This window comes from Ranitomeya variabilis, chromosome 1, assembly GCF_051348905.1.
Source record: "Ranitomeya variabilis isolate aRanVar5 chromosome 1, aRanVar5.hap1, whole genome shotgun sequence".
In the NCBI taxonomy this organism is placed as follows: Eukaryota; Metazoa; Chordata; class Amphibia; order Anura; family Dendrobatidae; genus Ranitomeya; species Ranitomeya variabilis.
Window position 1 is genome coordinate 475,137,515 of NC_135232.1, and position 27,257 is coordinate 475,164,771.

The 27,257-nt window shown below is 44.3% G+C and overlaps 1 protein-coding gene across 1 annotated transcript in view; it reads left to right on the forward strand.

The window, feature by feature from the left end:
• The window catches only part of GNG10 (G protein subunit gamma 10), a 63,606-nt gene extending 41,403 nt beyond the window's left edge, over positions 1-22,203 (forward strand). Inside the window, exons 3-4 of the mRNA XM_077250980.1 lie at positions 20,373-21,010; positions 21,749-22,203. The gene's annotated coding sequence lies outside the window, so the exon portion shown is untranslated. The remainder of the gene's footprint in view (positions 1-20,372; positions 21,011-21,748) is intronic.
• The last annotated feature ends 5,054 nt before the right edge of the window (positions 22,204-27,257 follow it).

Below are 27,257 nucleotides of genomic sequence, written 5' to 3' on the forward strand. Positions count from 1 at the left end.
CGCCCGAAGACCATTTTGAATACCTTGTGATGCCATTCGGACTCTCTAATGCTCCATCTGTGTTTCAGTCCTTCATGCATGATATATTTCGGAATTATCTTGATAAATTCATGATTGTATATTTGGATGATATTTTGATTTTTTCAGATGATTGGGAGTCTCATGTGAAACAAGTCAGGATGGTATTTCAGATCCTTCGTGATAATGCCTTGTTTGTGAAGGGGTCTAAGTGCCTCTTTGGAGTACAGAAGATTTCTTTTTTGGGCTTCATTTTTTCTCCCTCATCTTTAGAAATGGATCCGGTTAAGGTTCAGGCCATTCATGATTGGATCCAGCCCACATCCGTGAAGAGCCTTCAGAAATTTTTGGGCTTTGCTAATTTTTATCGCCGTTTCATTGCCAACTTCTCCAGTGTGGTTAAACCCCTGACCGATTTGACGAAGAAAGGCGCGCTGATGTGACGAATTGGTCCTCTGCGGCTGTTTCTGCCTTTCAGGAGCTTAAATGCCGATTTACTTCTGCCCCTGTGTTGCGTCAGCCGGATGTTTCTCTTCCTTTTCAGGTTGAGGTTGACGCTTCTGAGATTGGGGCAGGGGCCGTTTTGTCTCAGAGGAATTCTGATGGTTCCTTGATGAAACCGTGTGCCTTCTTTTCTCGAAAGTTTTCGCCTGCGGAACGAAATTATGATGTCGGCAATCGTGAGTTGTTGGCTATGAAGTGGGCATTTGAGGAGTGGCGACATTGGCTTGAGGGGGCCAAGCACCGTATTGTGGTCTTGACCGATCATAAGAATCTGATTTATCTCGAGTCTGCCAAACGGCTGAATCCTAGACAGGCCCTATGGTCCCTGTTTTTCTCCCGTTTTGATTTTGTGGTCTCGTATCTTCCGGGTTCTAAGAATGTTAAGGCTGATGCCCTCTCTAGGAGCTTTTTGCCTGATTCTCCTGGGGTCCTTGAGCCGGTCGGTATTCTGAAGGAAGGGGTGATTCTTTCTGCCATCTCCCCTGATTTACGACGGGTTCTTCAGGAATTTCAGGCTGATAAACCTGACCGCTGTCCAGTGGGGAAATTGTTTGTTCCTGACAGATGGACTAGTAAAGTGATTTCGGTGGTTCATTGTTCTGTGTTAGCTGGTCATCCGGGGATTTTTGGTACCAGAGATTTGGTTGGTAGGTCCTTTTGGTGGCCTTCTTTGCCACGGGATGTGCGTTCTTTTGTGCAGTCCTGTGGGACTTGTGTGCGGGCCAGCCCTTGCTGTTCACGCGCTAGTGGGTTGCTTTTGCCTTTGCCGGTCCCTGAGAGGCCTTGGAGGCATATTTCTATGGATTTTATTTCGGATCTTCCGGTTTCCCAGAGGATGTCAGTTATCTGGGTGGTTTGTGACCGGTTTTCTAAGATGGTTCATTTGGTACCTTTGCCTAAGTTGCCTTCCTCTTCTGATTTGGTTCCGTTGTTTTTTCAGCATGTGGTTCGTTTGCATGGCATTCCGGAGAATATTGTGTCCGATAGAGGTTCCCAGTTTGTTTCTAGGTTTTGGCGGGCCTTTTGTGCTAGGCTGGGCATTGATTTGTCTTTTTCTTCCGCATTTCATCCTCAGACAAATGGCCAAACCGAGCGAACTAATCAGACTTTGGAAACTTATTTGAGATGCTTTGTGTCTGCTGATCAGGATGATTGGGTGGCTTTCTTGCCATTGGCCGAGTTTGCCCTTAATAATCGGGCTAGTTCTGCTACCTTGGTTTCACCCTTCTTTTGTAACTGGTTTTCATCCTCGTTTTTCTTCGGGGCAGGTTGAGCCTTCTGATTGTCCTGGGGTGGACTCTGTGGTTGACAGGTTGCAGCAAATTTGGGCTTATGTTGTTGACAATTTGGTGTTGTCTCAGGAGGGGGCTCAGCGTTTTGCTAACCGTCGTCGGTGTGTTGGTTCCCGGCTTCGGGTTGGGGATTTGGTCTGGTTGTCTTCCCGTCATGTCCCTATGAAGGTTTCTTCCCCTAAGTTTAAGCCTCGGTTTATTGGCCCTTATAGGATTTCTGAGATTATCAATCCAGTGTCCTTTCGTTTGGCCCTTCCAGCCTCTTTTTCCATCCATAATGTTTTTCATAGATCTTTGTTGCGGAAATATGTGGTGCCCGTTGTTCCCTCTGTTGATCCTCCTGCCCCGGTATTGATTGATGGGGAGTTGGAGTATGTGGTTGAGAAGATTTTGGATTCTCGTTTTTCGAGGCGGAAGCTTCAGTATCTTGTCAAATGGAAGGGTTATGGCCAGGAGGATAATTCTTGGGTTGTTGCCTCCGATGTTCATGCTGATGATTTGGTTCGTGCCTTTCATTTGGCTCGTCCGGATCGGCCTGGGGGCTCTGGTGAGGGTTCGGTGACCCCTCCTCAAGGGGGGGGTACTGTTGTGAATTCTGCTCTTGGGCTCCCTCCGGTGGTTGTAAGTGGTAGCGCTGCTGTCTCGTGAGTCGCAGCATTTGTCAGGTGTGTTCACTTTTTGCAAATCTGACTGGGCTATTTAGTCTTGCTTCACCCTTTAGTCAGTGCCAGTTGTCCATTGTTCCTGGAGGATTCACATCTCTGCCTGGTCTCTCCTGCTTTGTAGTTCTTTTTAACAAAGATAAGTTCTGGCCTTGATTTTTTGCTGTCCACATGCTGTGGCCTTATTGTTCAGTTCTTTTCCATGTTTTTTTGTCTTGTCCAGCTTGGTCTGTATAAGGATTTGTTTAGCCAAGCTGGTATCTCTGGAGATGCAGATATACCCTCCATATCTTTCGTTAGCTGTGGAGTTTTTGTATTTTCTGTGGTGGATATTTTCTAGTGTTTTAATACTGACCGCATAGTACTCTGTCCTATCCTTTCTATTTAGCTAGAAGTGGCCTCCTTTGCTAAATTCTGATTTCAGTCTGTGTATGTTTTTTCCCTCTCCTCTCACAGTCAATATTTGTGGGGGGCTGCCTATCCTTTGGGAATTTTCTCTGAGGCAAGATAGTTTTCCCTTTTCTATCTTTAGGGGTAATTAGTCCTCCGGCTGTGTCGAGATGTCCAGGGAGCGCTAGGTACATTCCACGGCTACTTCTAGTTGCGGTGTTAGGTTCAGGGTCTGCGGTCAGTACAGGTACCACCTTCTCCAGAGTACGTCTCATGCTGCTCTTAGGCCACCAGATCATATCACACACCTGTGGATGTATTTTAATGCACACCTGAAACACACTGCTTTCTGTAGCATCATGGGAAAGTCTAAAGAAATCAGCCAAGATATCAGGAAGAGAATTGTGGACTTGCATAAATCTGGCTCATCCTTGGGTACAAGGATACCTGAAGATGCCTTGTTCATCTGTACAGACAATTATACGCAAGTACAAACAAGATGGGAATGTCCAGCCATCATACCGCTCAGGAAGGAGATGGGTTCTGTGTCCCAGAGATTAACGTGCTTTGGTCCAACATGTGCATATCAACCCAAGGACAAAAGCAACAGACCTTATGAAGATGATGGCAGAAGCTTGTAAGATTGTGTCAATAGCTACAGTGAAACGAGTACTGTATCAACATGGACTGAAAGGCCACTCTGCCAGGAAGAAGCCATTACTCCAAAAGAAACATAAAAAAGCCAGATTAATGATTGCAAATGCGCACAGGAACAAAGACCTTAATTTTTGGAGACATGTCCTGTGGTCTGATGAAACTAAAATTGAACTTTTTGAGTATAATGACTATCGCTACGTATGGAGGAAAAAGGGAGATGCTTGGAAGCCTAAGAACGCCATCCCAACTGTGGAACATGGGTGTGGCCGCATCATGTTGTGGGGTTGTTTTGCTGCAGGAAGGACTGGTGCACTTCACAAAGTAGGTGGCATCATGAGAAAAGAAGATTATGAGGCAATACTGGAGCAACATCTCAAGACATTAGTCAGGAAGTTAAAGCTTGGGAGGAAATGGGTCTTCCAAATGAACAATGACACGAAGCACACTGCAAAAATAGTAACAAAGTGGCTTAAGGCTTACAAAGTCAATGTTTTGCAGTGGCCCTCACAAAGCCCTGATCTTAATCCTATTGAAAATTTATGGGCAAAGCTGAAAAGGCCGGTGCAAGCAAGGCGACCTGCAAACCTGGATCAGGGGGTGCTGTCTCTTAAAGTGGCAGCGTGTTACTATCCATAACAGCACCACCCTCTTACATGCCTCCCTTCTTAATGATGGTCGTCCTCGGCCATCACAGCATCAAGGTCGAAGTGTACTGAAGGAACGTGCAATGCGGAAACAGCACCTATAGAGGAGGCAACAAAGTTGAAAAAACAGACAGAGCACACTGTTCTACATATCGGACTGGTGGGACCCCTGCATTAGACCTCTGGGATCTCCGGAGCTCTTGGCTGTCAGGCAAGGCTTGACTATCTTCCAGAGGAACACTTGCTGCTGGAGTCATCATGGGCTCTTGTATGGTCTCGTTCTCACGTGTGGCTGAGGACCCCCTACATCAGGGACGGTCCACCACTCGTCATCGATTTCACCATCAGGCATGACAGATTCAGGAAGTGGAGTAGTGCCTTCAGGCGACAATGGCGTAGAACAGGTCTCGGATCGGCAGGGCCTCAGCATATTTCTCTGAAGTACTCTAGGGGCGGACGCCCCACTCTCAATCTGTACCTTGTAGACAGGGCCGTTAGCATACACTCGCTCGATAACCTTGTACGGCTGTACTTCCCATCTCTCACTTAGTTTTCCCTTAGGGTGTTTCTCTCTGACTAATACTCGGTCTCCAGGTTGGAGCTTTATCTCTTGAGTCGGTTTGCGGCCCGTATGTTCTTTTTCTTGCAGCTGCTGACCCGCCAACCGCCGTATCGTTTGCAGTCATTGCCGATGGTCTTTCACCCATGAGGTGACAGTTCGCTCCATCAGCTCCTCTGGCTGTTCCAAATTCAGCTCAATGATCTCTCGTCCAGCTCTTCCAAACAACAGTAGATAGGGGGTATAACCCGTGGTGGAGTGGACCCGATTGTTGTAGGTCCAGACCAATTCTGGCAGATAGTCTGGCCAACACGCCTTCTTATCCTCCTCCAATGTTCTCAGCATTTGGAGTAAGGTTCTGTTGAAGCATTCACAAGCTCTGTTGCCTTGAGGGTGGTAAGGAGTGGTCCGGGACCGCTCGATGCCATACATGCGATACAATTCTTCCATCACCTTGCCTTGGAAACATGCGTCTTGGTCGGAGTGGATGCGCTTTGGGCACCCATACACCCAGATTAAGTGTTGACAGATGGCTCGCGCCGCCGATTCCGCAGTCTGATCTCTAGTCGGAGTGACTACTGCGAACTTAGAGAAATGTTTGGTCATCACCAAACAGTATTGCAGCCCCCGGGCCGAGTGTCCCACGAGGAGATAGTCGATCATCAAGACTTCTAGCGGTTCCTTAGTTTGTATGGTCTGGATGGATGCCCTCTGTTCAGTACTCTTAATGAGGTCACATACTCGACATTGCCGGCAAACCTCAAGCTCCAACCGGGGGCAATACACATACTTCTGTAACCATTGGTAGGTCTTTGTGTGGGCCGAAGTGCGCTCCAAATTCGTGGGCTTCTTTAGCTACTTCTTAAGCCATTCTTCCTGGGATGACCACTTTCCACCTTACTTCCATATCTTTTGGCTGTTGCCTCTTACGATATAGCACTGACTCTCGCACTTCCAGTCTATCCCACTGGTGCAACACACTCCTCATTTCAGAGTCCAGATCATCTCTCTCTTGTTTGCCAGGCTTCCGCTTTTGTGTTACCCACCATTTCATCTGTCTCAGCCCTTCGTCTTCATTCTGAACGTTTCCCCATTCCTCATTGGTTCTCCCCAGGGACCGGGGTAATGCGCAGGCCTCCCTTCTTGACTGGGCCGCAACCATTGGGGATTAAACTTACAAAAGTATGGGGTTTCCTCCTCTTTGAGTTGCTCATCAAGATCCCCCACTGCAGTCTCCACAGTCACTCTTGACAGCCCATCAGCATTTGCGTTTTCGGTAGCAGAACGATAACGGATGGTAAAGTCGAACTTGGCTAGGCGGGCCACCCACCGTTGTTCTAAGGCCCCCACTTTAGCATTCTCAAGGTGGGCCAGGGGATTATTGTCTGTTCGAACTTGAATCTTGGTATCTGTCAGGAAGCCTGCAAACTTTTCTGTCATGGCCCACACCAGGGCCAGGAGCTCAAACCGGAAGGAGCTGTAATTGTGAGGGTTTCTTTCGCTGTCTCGCAGGGACCTGCTGGCATACCCGATGACTCTCTCATGTCCATCCTGTATCTCCGAAAGTACTGCACCGAGTCCATGAAGGCTACAATCTGTGTACAACAGGAACGGTTGATCGAAGTCTGCGTAGGCCAAAATCGGGGCCGAGGTAAGGGCATTCTTTATAATCTGGAAGGCCTCGTGTTGTCCCTGTGCCCAGGGGATGCGCTGGGTCTTCGGCACTCCAGCGGTCCCCCTCAGCAACTCATTGAGAGGACCTGCCACCTTCGCGAAGTCTTTAACGAACCGGCGGTAGTACCCAGCGAGTCCCAGGAAGGCCTGGAGTTCTCTCACTGTTCGAGGGACTGGCCACTTCTGGATAGCAGCCACTTTTTCTGGCGAGGGTAGAACTCCATCTTGTGACACTATGTGGCCTAGGTACTCGATCTCTCTCTTGAAGAGGTGGCACTTATTTGGCTTCACCTTCAGGTTATGGGCCCACAGTCTTCCGAGTACCTGTCCAAGCCGGGCAAGGTGTTCTTCATTGAAGCAATGGCCGGGGGACCACCACGGCACAGGAAGACTACTGTACACAAGATGAGGTGCAAACAACAAAGGGTAGATTTATTGGGAGGCAAGGAATGAAGTGGGTTAGGAAGATGCAAACAGGGGTATGCAATGGCAAGAGACACTTTACAATAGTTATAAACGTTATCTTGTCCATAAAATAGCATGGTGCTCCAACTATTACAGACTCAAAATATGTCTCACAAGCAAATTTAAACAATAAACAAATAACGATGCTACTCTACCTACTCTACATATAACCTCCCTGGCCTTTACTAAGCAGGCCACATGGCTCCTGTGTACTGACTACTGAGGCCTACACTAGGCCCTAACAGGTGCACCAAACAGGAACAGACTCACGGTGATGTTGGGGACTCAGGTCCAGTCCCAGGGGGGCCCCCAGCAGTCTAATATGGTGGTGCGCGCGACTTTCTGTCAGCTCTGTGAAGCGTGGTCTTCTCCTTGCTTCTGGATCCTAGGGATGCTCCTGGAAACTGTAAGTCCCTTTCTCTGTATCTTCGTGGCTTCACAAACTAGCACAGAACAGCCACCTTTGCTGTACCCGGAAAAGTCTTGCAAATTTCACAAGTACACTCCGTCCCAGGCTGTGGGTCCTTTCTTGTAGCAAACAGCACAAAGTTCTCTCTCTAGCAGCTTCAGCTCACACACACAGTTCAGGCTCAACTCCTCCCCTTAATCTAGGGCAGTTCATCTTCACAATCTCTAGCAGGGGGAAGCAGAACATTCCATCACACCAGACAAGGGGGTGCTGTCTCTTAAAGTGGGAGCTTGTTACTATCCATAACAGCACCACCCTCTTACACATATTCCTGGATAGAATCTGGCTAGACTGTTTCCGGCTTCACACAAAACACTTGAATTGGGTGCTCCGGAAACTGTCTGGTTGGATTATTTCCAGGAGTGTGCATATTGCATATATGCGGTCACGTGCGCTGTGAGGATTCACATGTCTGCAGTGACAGAGTGACTGCAGACTTGGCGTTTTAGACCGGACAACCCTTTTAAGATATGTTACAACAGGACATTTGCCTTGTAAAGTTAGAGTAAGGTGGTAAAATTAAGGGGTTTTTGTTACAAATGGAGAGGTGGTGGGAGTGATGGCTCATGTGTTTGATGATCTGGAGTTAGTCTAATGGAGATTTGATACTAAACTAAAGGAGGAGTTTTTATCATCTTGTGTTATTAAACCTCTAGAATACTTCCTCTACATTAATGATCTGCTAATTATTTATTTATTCTTTTTTTTATATAGCATTATCCTATTCTGCAGCACTTTACATACATTATGATTGCTGTCCTCAATGGAGCTCACAATCTAAATTCCCTTTCAGTATGTATTTGGAATGTGGGACGACACCGGACACCTCGGAGGAAACCCACGCAAACAGGGGGAGAATATACAAACTTCTTGCAGATGTTGTCCTTGGTGGGATTTGAACCCAGGTCCCCAGCACTGCAAGGCTGTAGTGATAACCACTGAGCCACGGTGCTGCCCATAATAATAATTTGGACAGGCTTAAAAGAGGATCTGTTTGCCTTCTACAATAACTTCATCAAGTTCTACCCAACCATCAAGCTCACCCTTGACTTCTCAAAGTCTCAAATACATTTATTGGACACGATCATATACATCAAAGGCAATATCATACAAACATCAGTGGGATGTGTTGTGTTATTTGGCATATCTTAGATGGAATAGCTTTCATCCAAGACATACACAAAAATCCATAATCTATAGTCAAGATCTGAGGTATATTCGAATCTATTCAGACAGTAAAGATAGAGAACTGCGCCTGTTATCACTGAGGAATACATTCTTACATAAAGGATACCATCAACTGGTAATAGATGAAGAGATCCACAGAGCCGCAAGGATTCCAAGAAGCTGCTTCCTGGACTATAAATAGAGGAAAGATATGTGTCTTTTGGTCACATACAACCCCCACATGAGCATCCTAAGGAAAATTGGTTCTGATCTTCAACCTATATTCCAAAGGGACCACAGACTGAAAGAATTATTCCCAGATTTACTAGTAATCTTCTGCAAACAGCCCTCTAAGTTAAGGAATCTCCTTGTCAGATGTGGTCCTCCCATCACCATCAGAGACGGGCACACTCCCTTGTAACAGTAAAAATGATGGACTTGTATCCACATATTAACAAATACAGTCCACATACCCAACACAAATCATGAATCATGGATTTCTTTACATGTACCTCCTCCAATGTAGTGTTCATGATACAGTGTACAAGGTGCCCAAAGGGAACCTATATTGGGGAAACTAAACTAAAACTACAAACGTGGATGAATCTACACAGGCACACTATAAGTAATTAGCTGGCCATGCCTGTTTAAAAGCACTTCTCTGGATTGGGACACAGTATTACAGATTTAAAAGTTTTAATCTTGAAAGGTCCCTTTAAGAAGGACACAGAAAAATCTGGAGATTCAAGCTGATGAAAATGTTCAGGTCATTGACAAAAGGACTCAATCTAATATCAATCTAATATCTGGATTTATAGCTCACTATGTACACACTTATCACCTTCACTAAACTGTCTTCAGATCAGCAAACTCCTAAGCCATCATTCCCATCACCTCTTAATTTGTAACACAAATCTTAATTTCTTCCATCACCCTCCACAACAGCACATGTTGGCTCCCTGCCTTAATAGGGACAGGAAACACAAAGAGGATAAATAGCCCCTCCCCCACATCATATCCTCAGTTTTTCCTGTCCTTAGAGGCATGAAGAAATCAACCCGGTGATCTGCGGGTAGCAGACGCTGGGATGGAGAGAATAGCTGGACTTTGCCGAACAGTGAGGTTGATTACGCTGCTTTCCTCCTCTCCATCTATTCCTGTGTCCCCAAGGATCATGAACCCTCCGTTCTCCGGAAAATGATGATCAGAGGTGGGCAGAGGTCCTCCCTTAGCTCCCCAGCCTCCCTGCTCCTTCCCTTCCTTGCCGATGTGCAGTGAGAGCTCCCCGGAAGTGACACGGGATGGCGGTCCTCTTCAATTGCTGTCACTTCCAGTTGCATTCCACAATGGAGCGTACGTTGTTATTCAGCCCTCTGGGCTGGAAAAATAGTAAATCGTGGGAGGAGGACGCCAATGGTTTTCAGGGAGTCCTTCTCCAGATTGGAATTAATGGGGGGATTCTTCAGAAAGGGGAGGAGTCGCATCAGAGGGATGCCTACCATTCTGGGTTATGGTCACTCTGCTATAGATGACCCTGACAAGAGGACACCCTAAGGTAGGACTGATCCCTTATATCCTTGGAGGGTGCATCTTCTCTTCACTCCCCATCAATTTTGTGAGTAGTATGAGGTCATACCTTCTTCCCTTTATTTCAGGGGGACAAGGATCATACACCAAAAACGAGAGCTAAGTCTGTGGTCTGTAGATGTGTCGTTTGTAATAAGAATCTCCCATAAAAATCAATTACGGCAGGAGTGCACAGAAAAGATTGTTAGGGATTGTACATGAGGAAATTCAGACTTCCCTAGCCACTTTCTCTCAGTTAGTTTCTCTGGCACCTCCTGTGCCCAAAAAGAGAAAGATAATTTTAGAGAAGAGTTTAGATTCATAAAAAGCCCATGCATCCATCCCTGAAGATTGGCTGGAGTAAGAAAAATTAATCCCGACTCAAAGCTTTTGAACAAGGGGACAAAAAATATTATTTTTCTTTTGAGGACATGGAGAAACACTGACAGTAGTAAGAAATGTAAAGGAAGTTGAGGAAGAAGAGATGACCCGAACAGTCCAAGATAAAATGTTTGAGGAATTGAAATAAAAAAGAAGATGGTGTACCTGGTTCATGATAATATCCAGAAGTTGACTTAGATCAACCAGAAAAGTTTTCCTGGGATTCCTTCTGGATTCTCAAGAATGGGCATCCTTTATACCAAGACATGCAAATACGAATAAGGTTCAGAATGTCTTCTCTGCGAAGTCAGAAGTCAGTCTCCATAAGGTTCTCAATGCCTGTCCTGGGAACCATGACATCATGTATCCAAGCAGTACCATGGTCCCTAACTCATATGAGAATTCTTCAAACTTTTATTTCTTTTCCTGCTGGAACAGATCCCCCAAATTTCAAAACAGAAGAATTTATTTGCCCGTTTAAGCAAAATCCTCCCTGGTGTCATGACCCAGTCTTGAGTTTGTTTTCAGCTGTCTTGTCTCTGGACTGGTCATGCAGGAGTTAATCCCCTCTGCCTCATTTTGAAGCTGAGTGGGCTATTTCAGTCCTGCAGCCTGTGGGCCAGTGTCAGCTATAGTTCATGCTTCCTGGCTTGAGCCCCTGATCTGTATACCTTAGTGTTCCTTATGCCTCTGACTGCCTGTACCCGTGTATGAGTCGACCTGATCTCTGGACTTCGCCCCTTGTTTTCCGTCTCTGATACCACACTCCCCGACTCGCTTCGACTCTGGCTTGTACCCTGACTTCTTCTTACATCTCAAGTTTTGGTTACCACGTTTCCTGTAGGCTCTGACTTCTTGCTTGTCCCTGACTACGTGTTTTGCTGTTATCTTTGGTACTTCGGCTCCTGACAGTTTTGGATTCAGCTTGTCTGACTACTCTTTCGTTACCTGTGGCACCTTTGCTGCTGCGCTGTGTGTGCAACCTCTCTTCCCTCAACAGCACCCTCTGGTGGAGGTTGCACTATACTGCACTGCAGCAGCACATTACACCTGGGCTGGGGTTCAATCCAGAGAATCTAGCAAAAGAAGCCTGGATTAAATTCAATCCAACTATAATGACAGATGCCAGCAAAAGAGGATGGAGAGCAATGGTCTCCCGAGTTTCTTTTCAAAGGGTCTGGTCTCAAGAGATAAGCATTCAATCATCAAAGTTCAGAGCGCTAAAAGCAGTAGAAGAGACCCTCAAAACTGCAGTTTAATTACTCCAGAGGGTGCATGTAAGGATATATTCTGACAACTCGATAACAGTGGCTCTCCTTTGTCATCAGGGAAGTATGAAATATGGAAATCTGAGAGCAGTCTCAGCAAGAATCTTCTCTTGAGCAGATCAACATCTTCTGTCCCTATCTGCACTCTATGTAAGAGATTCTGCCAACACAAAAGCAGACTTCCTGAGCAGGAAATAAATATACCTGGGCAAGTAGAGTCTGAAGACCAAGATTTTTTACATGATAACCAGGAAATGGGGCCAACCAGAGGTGAACTTATTTGCGAACCGGCAAAATGCAAAAGTAGGTAAATACTTCTCCCTGTATCCAAATGGCGCGTGTGGCCGTAAACGCATTCACCCATCTCTGGGAATTCAAGTTGGCCTACACTTTCCCCCAGATTCCCATACTACCAAAAACAGTGCAGACAATCAGGATGGAGGGAGTCAATACAATCTTTATAGAACCCTTCTGGCCATAAAGGAGCTGGTTTGGGACATTAAACAACCTGCGGTCGGAGAACCCTCTTATCTTCCCTCCGGCTTGTGAGCTTCTACAGCAAGGTCCAATTTTCCATCCAGCCCTGCAAAATCTGTGTCTAGTTGCTTGGTTTCTGAAGTCAACATCTTAAAAGGCAAAAGTTGTGTCAGATAGGGTCATAGGTACCCTTCAGAAGAGCAGAAAACAGATAACTAGTACCATCTATGGGAAAATATGGAAGACCTTTTGCTCATGGCATGGTGCTGTTTCTCCGGATCCGTTTCATTCAGACAGAGCCAGAATCTTTGATTTCCTACAGAATAGTCTGGGAAGATGCTTAAAATATAGTATCCTCTCAAAGTCCAGCTGTCAGCCTTTAGTTCTTTTACCAGGATTTAGCAATTCATCGGTGGATAAAAAGATTCATGTCCGCAGCTTCCCGGGTACACCCAAAAAGGGCCAACATAATCCCACCTTGAGACCTAAATATTGTCCTCAAGGGTCTAGCTCTACCTTGTTTTGAGCCAATAACTTCATTGGATTTAAATAAAAATCTCCTTGAAGGCAGCTTTCCTTGTAGCCATATCAATGGCAAGAATAGTTAGTGAACTGCAGGCTCTGTCAATCAGAGAACCATATCTGAATATCCTAGAAGATAGAATTGTGTTATGTCTAGATCTATCTTTTTTTTTTTTCTTTTTTTTTTTTTTTACCAAGGGTGACTGTGATAGTTTGATATGGTGTGTGGGGTATCATTCTGTCATCTATGTTGATATATATATATTTTTTTTAGGAGTGTCGTGTTGTTGCTCTGTATCATTCTGTGTATTTCCCGTCTTGTCTTAAGGTACCTTCACAATCAGCAACTTTACAACGACAACGATCCGTGACGTTGCAGCGTCCTGGATAGCGATCTAGTTGTGTTTGACACGCAGCAGCGATCTGGATCCCGCTGTGATATCGCTGGTCGGAGCTAGAAGTCCAGAACTTTATTTCGTCGCTGATGACCCGCTGTCATCGCTGGATCGGCGTGTGTGACGCCGATCCAGCGATGTGTTCACTTGTAACCAGGGTAAATATCGGGTTACTAAGCGCAGGGCCACGCTTAGTAACCCGATATTTACCCTGGTTACCATTGTAAAAGTTAAAAAAAAAACACTACATACTCACATTCTGATGGCGCGCTGCTGCCGAGAGCTTCCCTGCACTGAATGTGTCGGCGCTGACACATTCACTAAGCGCGACCCTGCACTTAGTAACCCAATGTTTACCCTGGTTACCCGGGTGCTGCAGGGGGACTTCGGCATTGTTGAAGACAGTTTCAGCGATGCCGAAGTTGTTCCCCTGATCGTTGGTCGCTGGAGAGCGGTCTGTGTGACAGCTCCCCAGCGACCACACAATGACTTACCAACGATCACGGCCAGGTCGTATCGCTGGTCGTGATCGTTGGTAAGTCGTTTAGTGTAACGGTACCTTTACAAAAGGTGCAATAAGTGAATTAACTCAGTTACCATCTGCATCCTGAATGTGTCCATGCCTCTTGATGAACCCCTGCTGACATTTCCTGACTGTCCATTTATGACCCTTTGCTCTCCAAATGCCGCAAATCACCCCATGCAGTGCCTTGATCTCTGAGGCACAGTTCCCAGGTCTGGAGGGCCTGAAAACTATCCTACCTGTCTGCCTACCTCTGGATATAAGGAGGGGGCCTGAGGAGGACATGGAGACCAATAACATAGATCTTTTGTGGGATGCTAATGCTAAGGCCAGCAATCCAGAGAGACATGGAGAAACCCTGATTACCCTGGAATATACTCTCTTCTCCCTGGGCATTTATCCCATTACTGGAGTGTAACTGTGTTCCTGGACTATTTTATCCTCTGTGTGGTGGATTGTTTTATGGTCCTTTCGGTTTGCATGTAATAAAGGTTCTTGGAACTGTTCACTCATATCACGCTCTGTTGATTGTGTGATCCTGGAGTAGGACAGTGACAACAGAATTCCACATGTCTCAGGAGATAATTCTCCCATCATTTTGCAAGGATCCAACAGAGAGAAGGAATTTCATTTGAAAGACACACGGAGAACCATTCCTCAACAGGCACAAAAAAAGACTTTGAAGAGTACCGTAGCCAACTTGATTAAGTAGGCTGATAAAGGATCTCAAGCTTTGAAAGCTTGCAAATATTTTTTTTCTGGTTAGCTAATAAAGGTGACACTCTTAAAAAATACTTTAATGCCCAAAAAAGACAAAAGTATCTACAAAGATTTTTCTGGCTAATTTGTACTACAATATAATTTTTCATTGTACATCAGAATAAATCATCAAGTGTCATCAGCAAAACACACTCTTGTCATCACCCCTCCCCCTCCATGCCTCCCAGTGTTCTCCACACAAGTAAAGTGGCATGTAAAAGTTTGGACCCCCCTGTTGAAGCAAGTTCAACATGAAATGATCTCTAAAAGGTCTAAAGTTAAAGATTACACACTTTGTATTTTAGGCAAAAAAATGTATAGATATTTTCATCTTTTACATTTCAAAAATTAGAAAAACAAATGGTCTGAAAGCAAAACTTTGGGTGTCCTGCATGGTTAGTACCTAGTGGCACCCCTTTTTGAAAGAATCACAGCTTGTAATAACTTTTTGTAGCCAACCAAGAGACTTTCAATTTTTGCTTGAGGGATTTTCATCCATTCTTCCTTGGAAAATTCTTCTTTTGTTTTGTGAGATTTCTGGGTCGTCTTGCATGCACTGCTATTTTGAGGTCTAGCCACCGATTTTCAATGATTTTCAATGATTTTCAGATGAGAGGACTGTGAGGGCCACTGTAAAACCTTCAGCTAGCGCCTTTTGAGGTAGTCTGTTGTGGATTTTGACTTGTGCTTAGGCAGGGCTATATTTGGCATTCATGCTGCCCTAGGCACTTTAAGTGGTCACGTTCCCTACTGATCAGTCAGACTAAGGGTATGTTTCCACGTTCAGGAAATGCTGCGTGTTTGACGCTGCGTAGAGCCGCAGCGTCAAACACGCAGTGTCCAGATGTTACAGCATAGTGGAGGGGATTTCATGAAATCCCGTCTCCACTATGCAGTAAAAGACGCATGCGGCATACCCGTGTAAACGGGCATGCGGCGCGTCTTTTAAGAACGCAGCATGTCCTTACATTGCTGAAACAACGCAAGAACAACGCAGGTGACCTCCCAGTAACCTCAGGTGCAGATTTGGTGCAGATTTTACCTGCGTAAAATCCTGACCAAATCCTGATGCAATCCTGAACGTGGACACATACCCTCTGTAACCCGTATGAAAGTGGTAAATATATGCTAAAAAGAATGAACTCTATACTGCCTTATAAAAGCTACTCGCTGTTCATATGTTCAGTCTTTTGAGTTTTTTTAAGCACATCAGGTTTCCCAAGACATGAAGTGGCTCAAAGAAGTGACTGCTTTTAGCAGGGACAAGCATTGCCAGTCCTACTTATGTATAATATGTACAGTGGACAAATAACCACTGTCAGTCTCATTCAGGACTGCTGCAGTATTTCTAGTAATTAATTAACTACTGTCAGCCCCACTATATTTTTATAGAATTTGTAGACAGTTTATACTTCACCACTGTCAGTCTCATTCGGGTTTATGGAGTGTCTAGTGAAAGCTCAACCATTGTCATCCTCACTATACTCTATAAAACTCAGAATTAGATTACTACAATCAGCATCATTATGTTTCAGAGTATCCAAGTATAATCCGAACATTGGTCAATATCACTCTGGTTATATCTCAGGTTTATAATTACTACTACTGATTTATTTCCCCATATAAGTAGGGCGAGCTCCTATACACCCACAGTTAAAGCATTCTGGCATGCTGTCTGTATGTCCTCCATCACCTATGCAAGGCACAAGAAAAGCTTTTATTATGCTCACAGATGGTGAGGGCAGAGCTAAGTACTGTCATGTGCATGAGCCAGGAAAGGCAAAAGAGCACTGATGACATGTAGGTAAAGCTGGCGCATGCGCACCACTGAATTTTGCTCTGCACTCGGCAGGGCAGAGAGAAGTGCAACTGTGCAGGAGTGCAATGGGGAACACCATGTTGATGACGTAGGACATGTCATCCACATAAAGCAGGGAAGGAAGACAGCTATTGTAAGAAGAGAGGAGGCGCAGGATCAAGCCCACAGAAGCCCATCGGACCAGACCGCGCCGTCTGTGGGTGTAATAAAACATATTTTTTGTGCCTTGTACAGACAGCATACCAGAATGCTATAACAGATGGCGTATAGATGCTGGCCATACTTTGTATGAGGAAAACCTGGTGACAGGTTCCCTTTAAAGCCAAACCCTTGTCTTGATAGTGATCCGTTGGTAAGAGCACAGTGTAACATTGCTTGCGCACCCATGCTAGAGGAGCACAGCAGCACACTCCCAGTGTCAGTGCGGGTGGGCACGCTATGTTGGGCACATTCTGATGCCTGGATCCGGTCTGTCTGCGGCTGCCACTTGGTGCACCTGGAAGTAGTGAGCGAGCGGCTTCAGTGAGGAGGGGAGCAAGACATTGTGATGTGCTGTCTGCTCACTTCAATGCCCTTCCTCCTCATTGCATCTGCAGCCTAAAGCACACTGTGTGTGCGTTCACAGTGACACTGGGAGCGCTACTGTGTCAGGGCATTAGCTCAGATATGCAAAGTTATTTTAGGCAGCACTGACTCTCACCAAAGGATCTCTGAATTACAACAAGGGAATGGCTTTAATATGCAAATAGGAGGATGTAATGGTGCACCAAGAAATGGGCCACGTCAAGGGTGCACAGAAACGCCCTCATTTGCATTTAAAAAATAAAATATTAAGTAACTGTACATGCCTGGGTTATATCCCCTATATAAATGTGTTTGCAGAATAATTGACATTTTGGGGGTGAAAGACTCCTTTTATATATCATCGTTCTCAGCAACACATTGTCCGGTGTACACATGTGCTACTGAGAACAATGCTTTGTACGTGCACAAGATGATCAGGTTAACGATCGTCCTGTGCACATGAAAGGGAGGCCACATCCTGTTTAAACAGGTTACTAAGCGGCTGCTGATCGGCCTCATATAGCAGCTCAGCAGTCGTTTAAAGGCTGCAACTGACCAATATACCGTAAATGCACCTTAGCTCTAAGTACCTGACTCCATTACTTTTCACAGCCTTATCTCGTTTCTGCTTCCATCTTCTCCGGACTTCTGCAGCACATCCCAAAATGGTGATTTTAAATTTAAGTGTCATAAAGTTCCTGAATAAAAATAACAACCATGCTGTAACCTAAGTAAGCTCTATGCTTAAATGCTAGTGAATAAATAATTACCCCACACTATTCTCCCTATGCAAAAAATGACTCCCATACTGTCTTACTGATGGTACATGGTATACAGACTATTCTCTGTTATAAAATATTCCCACCACACTGTCTGCCCTGGTGAAATATGAAAGTCACACCACCCCTTCAAACTAAAAACCACACTGTCCTCTCCATACAGAGTTCCCCTCATGTTCTGTATACAGAGTTCCCCCCCCCTGTGTTCTCCAGAGTTTCCCCACTCATTTTCCCCAGGGTTCCTGTCTTGTTCTCCAGTTTCCCCATGTTCTCCAGAGTCCCCCCTATGTTCTCCAGAGTCCCCCCTATGTTCTCCAGAGTCCCCCCTATGTTCTCCATAGTCGCCCCTATGTTCTCCAGAGTCCCCCCTATGTTCTCCAGAGTCCCCCCACGATCTCCAGAGACATACCCCATGTTCTCCAGAGTACCCCCACCATGTTCTACATACAGCGCCTCCTCTCCCCTTATCTTCTGCTCTGTATGCCCTTACCTGCTCCAGGATCTGGCTTGTCCTCCTCCACAGCACCCTACATTGATGTCGGCAGCGTAATGAGGTCTCCTCATTGTGCTGTCATGACATTAGCAGTGTTTGGACACCGCCTCACATGAGGTCAGGGAGCTGATTGAAAAACGATAAAGGTTGCACCATTATTTACCAAGAATGATTACTCAAGAACATTGAAAATGCATTACTGCCATAGAAAATAGAAAAAAAGCACTATATAATGTACACATGAAATATTTATCTGCAAAAATTGCTATGAAAAAAGAAAGGTACTTCGCGCATAAATTGGCCAATGTATGTGAGCCCAATTGTCACGTCAAGGCGTCCTTCATAATTGAGTCCCTGTCCTGTTTTGTCACCTCTCCTGGCAACCCACAGCCTAAGGCTTATTTCACACTTCCGTCGGCAGTGTCCCATTCTATTGCGTCGGGAAGAAGTACCAACGGATGTTCAGAAAATAGCGTTAAAACGTAGGCAACGCATCCAGTGTTATGACGGATGCGCTGCCGAGAGAGAGAGAGATTTTTTCCCTTGACTAAAAAATCCATCTGGGCATGCTCAGAATGAAAAAAATCTGTCGCTGGATTCCTGCGTGTGACGGTCAGCAACGGATCCTGTGTCCATAGGCTTCCATTGTAGCCAACGACGGACAGCGCAGGACCTGTCGCTGACCGATTTTCTGACGTGAACAAAAAACGTTCCTCTGAACGTTTTTTGTTCCTGACGGACCGCTATTTTCCGACGGATCCAGTGCGCGACGGATGAAACGGATGGCCATCCGTCACAATCCGTCGCTAATACAAATCTATGGAAAAAAACAGGATCCTGCAAAAAAATTTGCAGGATCCTGTGTTTTCAAAACTCGACGGATTGCGACGGGAGATAAAAGATGAAAGTGGGAAAGAGGCCTAAGGCACTGGACCTCTAGTACTTAGTGTCAAATGCCGGCTTGTGTATAGGATCATTATCCATTTGTAGAAGCCATCCTCTTGTCAACTTCAGTTTTTTTTTACAAAGGGTGTTATGTTTGCATCAAGAATTTTTCTTCACATATACCTTTGAACACTGCAGCCAAATACCTCATCGGTCCATGGGACTTGTTTCCAAAATGCATCAGGCTTGTTTAGATGTTTTTTGCATAGTTCTGACTCTGAATTGTATGGTGAGGACGCAGGAGAGGTTTTCTTGTGATGACTCTTCCATGAAGGCCATATTTGTGCAGGTGTCTCTGACCAACAGAACAATGTACCACAGCTCCAGAGTCTGCTAAATTCACTGATCTTAAGTGCAGTACTTGTGTTGTTTGGTGCAAACAAGTCACTAGTTTGCAGTCTTCACTAGTGACGTCTTAGCAGCAATTCAACCATAAAGGACGGATTATTGCAGTCTCCACTAGACAGTTGATGTTGAGATGTGTGTGCTGCTTGATCTATGTGTATCATTTATAAGTGCTGTTATCTAATGTGCAGTCAGTTTGCATTTTCTGAGGCTGATAAATGATGAACTTATCCTATGCAGCAGAGATAATTCTTGGTAATGTTATCTTGGGGCAGTCCTCCTGAAATGCAGTTTCATCATAGTAATTGTTTGTTTCATTGACTGCACTTCAGGATACCTATAATGTGCTAGCAATTTTCTGGATTGACTATCCTTTGTGTCTTAAAGTAATGAAGGACTGTAGTTTTCTTTAGTTAGTTGAGGGTTTTTGCCATAAACTGTCATAGAAAAGTTGTGGAATAGAGTATCGCATCACTCTATGGAACTGTGTTACCAACATTGAATCTATTGATTGTCGCAAACACTTTCTGAAGGCCGGTGATTCCATAAATGAACTCTTGGCAAGGCATACATGTGCATTGTAAGCTATTTCAGGTGTCTGCCTATTAAAACTGTGAAAGAATGTCAAGGGAGTATAAAACTGGCAATAAAGTAAAGGGGGGGGAGGGTACTTTGAAGAATCTAATATTTAACACATATTCCACTTGTTTCACATGTTTCTTTACTCCTTGTTTCCATATGTGTTCCTTTGGTGTTTTACTGCCTTCTGTCTGAATCTACAAAGTGCACATTCCAAAAAGAACAAGGAGAACCATAACATGATCAGATGTGTCAAAACGTTTCACTGTTACTGAATGTGGCTTGTATTTTTACATATAGTATAATAGCCATTTAATATAAAACCATAGAATCCATTTAAACTGTGTATATCCACGAGACTATAGAGGAAAACACTTGAGATCATGCCTCTGTATATACTTGAATAATTTCTGTATGAATTTTTTGTTTGATAGTTTTCACTGTTTTTAATTCCAGGTATGTGTCACTTAAAGCTTGAAGATGTGGAATATAGATACAGTCTTCCTCTCTGGTGCCATTCCAAATGTGGCCAAAGCCTTCACTTTTCCAATATTTATTAGTCCTTTTCCAAAGATTATCTTACAGCTTTTTGTGCATTTTCTTTTCTGAACAACAATAAAAACATTGATGTGTAAATGCAGCAGTTTAGCTATGTCACAGAATCTCCAGATCTGAAAACACCTCTGAATATTTCATCGGGAAGTTCGTTCTCAGAGATTGAAAGTTAGAATAAATATTGCTAACATTTTCTATTTAAGGTAAATAATTGTTTTTTCTTGACAGATATAATTATTTTATAGATAACACATTGATACTGACCGATGAAATCTCATAATACTCTGAAATATACCTTTATTTAAATATATATTGCAGTTTTATTTTCTTAATGTAGTTTCTCCAAAATTTTAAGTTTGCACAATTAACATATTTCCCAGAGTGTTTGTTTTGAAGAGCCTGTATGTAAAAAATGTTTGTGTAAAAACGCATTACTAATGTAATCACACTCACAATATATTTGTCTTTCGGCCTTCAAAGGCACAGTGATTTTCACATTGATTTATCAAAGGGGATCTTTCAGTAACATTTGCCTTAAGGTACCGTCACACATTGAAATTTCCATCGCTACGACGTTACGATTCGTGACGTTCTAGCGATATCGTTACGATATCGCTGTGTCTGACACGCTACTGCGATCAGACACCCTGCTGAGAATCGTACGTCGTAGCAGATCGTTTGGAACTTTCTTTCGTCGCTTGATCACCCGCTGACATCGCTGGATCGTTGTGTGTGACAGCGATCCAGCGATGTGTTCGCTTGTAACCAGGGTAAACATCGGGTAACTAAGCGCAGGGCCGCGCTTAGTAACCCAATGTTTACCCTGGTTACCAGCGTAAACGTAAAAAAACAAACCGTACATACTCACCCGTCGGTGTCCTTCAGGTCCCTTGCCGTCTGCTTCCTGCTCTAAGTGCCGGCCGGAAAGTGAGAGCAGATCACAGCGGTGCTGCGCTCTGCTCTCACTGTACGGCTGCACTCAGAGCAGGAAGCAGACGGCAAGGGACCTGAAGGACACCGACGGGTGAGTATGTACGGTTTGTTTTTTTACGTTTACGCTGGTAACCAGGGTAAACATCGGGTTACTAAGCGCGGCCCTGCGCTTAGTTACCCGATGTTTACCCTGGTTACCCGGGGACTTCGGCATCGCTCCAGCGCCGTGATTGCAACGTGTGACCGCAGTCTACGACGCTGGAGCGATAATCATACGATCGCTGCGACGTCACGGATCGTGCCGTCGCAGCGATGGAAATTTCAATGTGTGACGGTACCCTTAGAGCCATTGAGATTTACGAACAATTTGTAGACAACATCAGTTTATAGTTTACCCTTGCCTTATCCTCAGAATTAATGACAAATATTAGGGTAATCTGTGGTGTCTCACCCTTGGGTTTGTAACTACATATACTGCACAAAACAAATAAACCAATTCTTCCTCCCTATCTCTAAACCAAAAGTCATCCTTAGGTCATCTAGAAACGTATACCTTCAGCTTTTAATGACCACACATGTTTTTCCACACAACGCCCCTCACAAGCCTCTTTGTGCCTATACCTGACCCCAGCATCACTTTGCTATCCCATTCACTCTTATTGGTTGTAATATTTTCATTAAATGACATCAATAAAATAATTTGTGAAAAAAAATGACTGTGGTGATCATATTAAAAGATTGTCATCATTCTCCGAAGAAGGATACATACTGCAATTGTTTGCATCCTCACCCGAAAAGGAATGACAATGGGACCTCATCAATTTGGAGAGAGGGGCACCACTCTTGGTTGACAGAAACCGGGATGGGGCTCACCCTGCTAGAGAAACTATGTTACTTGCAGCATACACTTTGTCCTGATTTTAATGTTTTGGTCCCTAGAAGTGAACGTGGTGACCTATTTATTTTTACCACTGTACCCTGGCTAAGTGTCAGTCATCCATGTTCTTACATATGGTAGGTGCCATAGAACACTGTTAATCAGGCAGCAGATTATTTCTGTGTGGGCACTGCTGATGACATTACTACATAAAGTGTGAACTGGCTGTTTGTATGTGTCAGCTTCCTACTGCGTCCCCCTACATAACAACGTGTCTGCTGCAGATGTACTGCAAAACAGTGTAAATAGATCATGAAAGTGCTAATAATGGGGCAATACAAAATATTAAAATGTCTCATGTTTGAGTGACAGATTTATATAAAGAAAAGTAAATAAATGAGTAAAAAGCAAAAAATTCCCAAACTCCCCAAGAACATCCTTTACACGTTCCATAAAAAGCTGTTCCAAAAAATGGCTACACAGGATAGTACAGTGTTTGTTAAAATAAGTCAAATTATGTTTTGTCAAAAAGAACACCAATGGCGGCCAGAGATGGTAAAAAAAAATATGCACCCGTTTATTCCATTATGCTATGTCAGTAATGTATTCCTCCATCATGTCTCATACAGTGCTAGACATGGAAACTGGAAAACAACATTTTAAAATGGAGTGTCTTAAATAGGGGTCATTCATATCTTCTAGCTATCTACCTTAATTTTTATTGAAAGGGTCCACCACTGGACAATTCCTTTTCAATGTACCTTGTAAAATATAAAAAACATACATCTCAGACTGAGGGAATTCAGAGAGATGTGTTCCCTGGCGATCCCATGACATTGTTTAGGTCTCGTAGGCACTTCTGCCTATCCATGGCAGTGTATGGGCAGCAGCCTTCACACTTCCGTCCTACAAAACCATAAAAGCTGCAGCTCATCAGCAGCCCCTGCTCGCTGGGACACTTCATTCAGTGGGCAGGAGTGTTGGTCCAGGAGTTAAATGTGTTTTTGTCATTTTTCTGGGAACATTGAAAAGGTGTTGTACAGTAGTGGACAACTCTTTTAAAAGTTGCCACCGATCTCCCTGTATCTCTAATTGTTTACAGCTTGTAACCAAGGGGACCAGTCACCACTGGAATGTTGAAGCAGTGGCTGAAAATGTGCAGTGCTTCTAAGATCTTTCACATTGATCTTGTACGCTCTTCACCGAGCGAGCACTCAGTTCTTGTCAGCAGCACGACTATGTTGCCTGAACTGTCGCCTATGCAGGAGCGCCCATCCAGCAATCGGGAGGCTGGAACACAATGCATTCCTGCTTGTGTAGAGGAGAACCCTTAAAGAGTATTTTATTGTAATAGATTCCCTTCAAATGTCCCATTTTTGTATTCAATAAAGTATGGTGATGGCCATTGGGAAACATTCTTTGTTTCTTTGTTTTTACACCTTTGTTGTAGTGTAATCATCAAGCTTGCAGTGCAAATTAATCTTTTTACACTGCAATCGTAATTTACCTAGATACATAGATTATGTTAGAATCTAAGTGTCCCAGATTCAGTAGCACACAAAGCTATAGAATACCGTTTCTACATTCCTCATTCAATGGAAGTCTGAAAACAAGTTATACAAAAGAAGGCCAAATGTTTCATGTTGAATTGAACACACTATGTAATTAGGTGTTCCGGAATGGAATAAAATGATTATTTATCCCCTCTTAGCAATCAAATGTTTGTCACCTAACTGGGAGCATGTACGCCTGCCTCCAGTATGATGCAGACCAATCATAAGCAGGCTGCAATATCAGGGTGCGGAAGGACCTCTGATGATGGAATCAGGGTCACATGACCTGAGTAGACAGCTCTTCCCATCTGGAGTGTGCAGTCTAAGTCAGCACTGAAGACATATTACACAGCCTAGAATTGTGGAAATATTAACTGGACTTAATATTCAAAAACAATAGCTGGGTTTTGTTAAAGGGTCTGACCACTACTAGGACAATCTCTTCTTAAAGTAAATGTTCTTTAAGAACAGTATGTACATATATTTTATGTACTGGCTGCTCCAGGTAAGTTTATCATTAACTAGGATCCTCAAGTCCTTCTCCATGTCAGATTTACCCAGTGGTTTCCCGTTCAGTGTGTAATGGTGATATTGATTCCTTCTTCCCATGTGTATAACCTTACATTTATCATTGTTAAACCGCATCTGCCACCTTTCGGCCCAAGTTTCCAACTTATCCAGATCTATCTGTAGCAGAATACTATCTTCTCTGCACGAGACTGGGTTTCGAGCCAGATGTTCAGCTACAAGTGTCCAATTGATCTCACATCACTAATAGGCTATCATAGCGCTGAGCAAAACAGCAATGGAGGCTGGAATGGAGGTCTGTCCTCTTAAGTGACATGATTCGCTTTTGTCTTGTATGCAATTATAGCCAAAGATTGGTTTAGACATCACGCAGGTGTCACGCTGGTAACTTGCAAGTCTTTTCAGAGCCATCCTGGTCTGTGCGAGCACTGCTTTGTTCTCTCACTGTAGTGTCTCTGAGTTTGCCTCTTGTAAAACTCCCCAGCACTGCTGCATCTTCCTGCTGTCTCCACCTGGCTATAGGGAGGTGCGGCCAGTCTCTGCAGGAATGTAACCATGCTGTGTTCTGCAGAGCATAGCTTCTCCAGCCTATCCCCTACCAGCAAGGGATGTATTAGGCAGCTCCTCCTTCCACTCCGTGCCTGAGCTTTGGTTCTAGTCTGCTGTTTGTTGCTAGCTTTCAGTCTAGGTGTGTTCCTGTTTTGTCTCTTTTTATTGACTTGGCTTGTCTACTTGTTCTGTCTGATCTCTCTGCTCCTGACTTCAGATTTGCCTTCTGAACCTGTGCTGCCTGCCCTAACCTCGGACTGTCTACTATGTTTTTGTCCTCTGTACCACGTGTCCCTGCCTTGATCTGTTGGTCAGCTACTGCAGGTCTGGACACTGCTCTGAAGTGGAACCTAGTGGCTAACCTGTGGCCCAAGCTTATCCTCACCATTAGAGGCTCTAGTGACGACCAGGTAGCCACTTAGTAACGCTCCTCTAAGGTAAGCCCAGCTAGTGACGCAGTAGGTCCACAGCCACCACTGTCACAGTGGGCAACGTCTTGAAGAGGAGTTCAAACAGAGGCTGGGCAAACATCTGTCTGAGATGGTTTAATGACTCCTGCATTGAGCAGAGGGTTGGACATGATGACCCTTAAGGTCCCTTCAAACTCTAACATTCTATAAGGAAATATACCAGTCCTATTCAAAGGGTTATGGTGTGGGTTGCATAATGTACAGTAGCTGGACCTCTCTAGTCTTTATTCCAGGTACACTAAAAGGTTGGTGTGACATTGATTTGATTGAGGAAAGAGAGATTGTCATTTTTCTAAAGTGTGCCAGGAACCCTTTTTCAACATGATAATGCCAGGCAGCATGTTGCTTGTACTACTATGAGCAGCCTGTGTGGCCTAATGTGCTAACAAGGCCTGCATTGACTCCAGTCTTGTCTCCCATTGAGCACATCTGGGATGTTATTTGCCAGCAATTACAAATTACAAAGGAAGAGATCTCAGCAACGATTCTTGAAGATTCGCGTTCCCAAGTACAATGAAGGTTGCAGAACATTCCTCAGACAACCAATAATAACTTTATTGATAGTATACCAAAGCATGTAAGTGTTTGTATTTCTGTGACTGCCTGACTCTCTCAATACTAAATAAATTGAGATGCTTTGAAAATACTGTTTCATAAAAATAGTGCATGGTTCAACAACACCAACATGGCCTTTTCTGGCAAATGGGAAAACAAAAATGACATATAGTACAGTCCAAAAGCTTATGAGGATCCGCCCGCTCAGGGTCCAATCAATAGAGTCTAGCACAAACACTTCTCTGCATTTTCCTGCCTCCAGATCCACAGACCGAAAAAAAGCCTCAGTGGTCAGACATTTAACTTGTTGACCCACACCCTTGGGGAGGAGATATGGTGAGTGGCGGTCCCACCCATCCCTTACAGCCACTCACAAAAAAAGCCCAACTCTGTCATGGCTGATTAATCCCCTCTCAGCACATAATATGCTGGCGCATAACTTTGGGGTTTTCACATCACGTAAGATAGCAATATTAGTGATACATATCTGCCTCACTTACATTGCCAGTGACCCTGTCACAACCCCTATAATATTATCTCCAGCAGATGTACATGTTCCTGACCAAATGGTAGACACCATGAGGTTAGCATGAGGGCACAATATGTTGTAATTGGACCTGTGCTCACAGCTGAGCAGTATGCAGCTCAATTTGCAGTTGGCAAAATTACTGAGGTATGCCATTGGCACCCCATTCTCTTGACAGGCTCAAAATGAGCACAAAAGGAAAACGTCTTGAGACATAATGGTGAATGTTTTGCTGCCTGCAACATTATACAGCATGACTGGGAGGGTGGTGGGTCAGTGATGGGCTTGGGCGGCATATGCTTCTAGGGTTGCACAAATCTCCACATGATTACCAATTGACTGTTGTTAGGATGAAATCCTAAGAGTTATTGCAGTGTCCCCTGAGTTTCTCCTGGGATAAGACTATGCCTTTTCGCATTTGGCCAGTGTGTAGGCAGTTCCTGGATGATAAAGGCATTTATGTTTTTGTCTGGTTCTCAAATTCACCATACCTTAATCCATTTGAGAACCTCTGGCATATAATGCATCAGTGAATCTGACACTTCTGTGTAGAGATGCAGAATGTCCCGGAAACTCACGTGATGCCCCATGATGAAATTCATACAAATTAGATCTGCCTATGATTTCAATTTTCTACTTTGATTTTTGTGGTGGGTTTAGGGGAACTGTTATCCAGCCCTCAAATTGATTGACCAGTTTGGTTTTCATTGACTGTTTTAAATTTGTTCTCAACTAGTTACACAAGTTATATCAGTAAAGATTTTCAGCTTGAATATTTCGTTCACCGAGATCCGA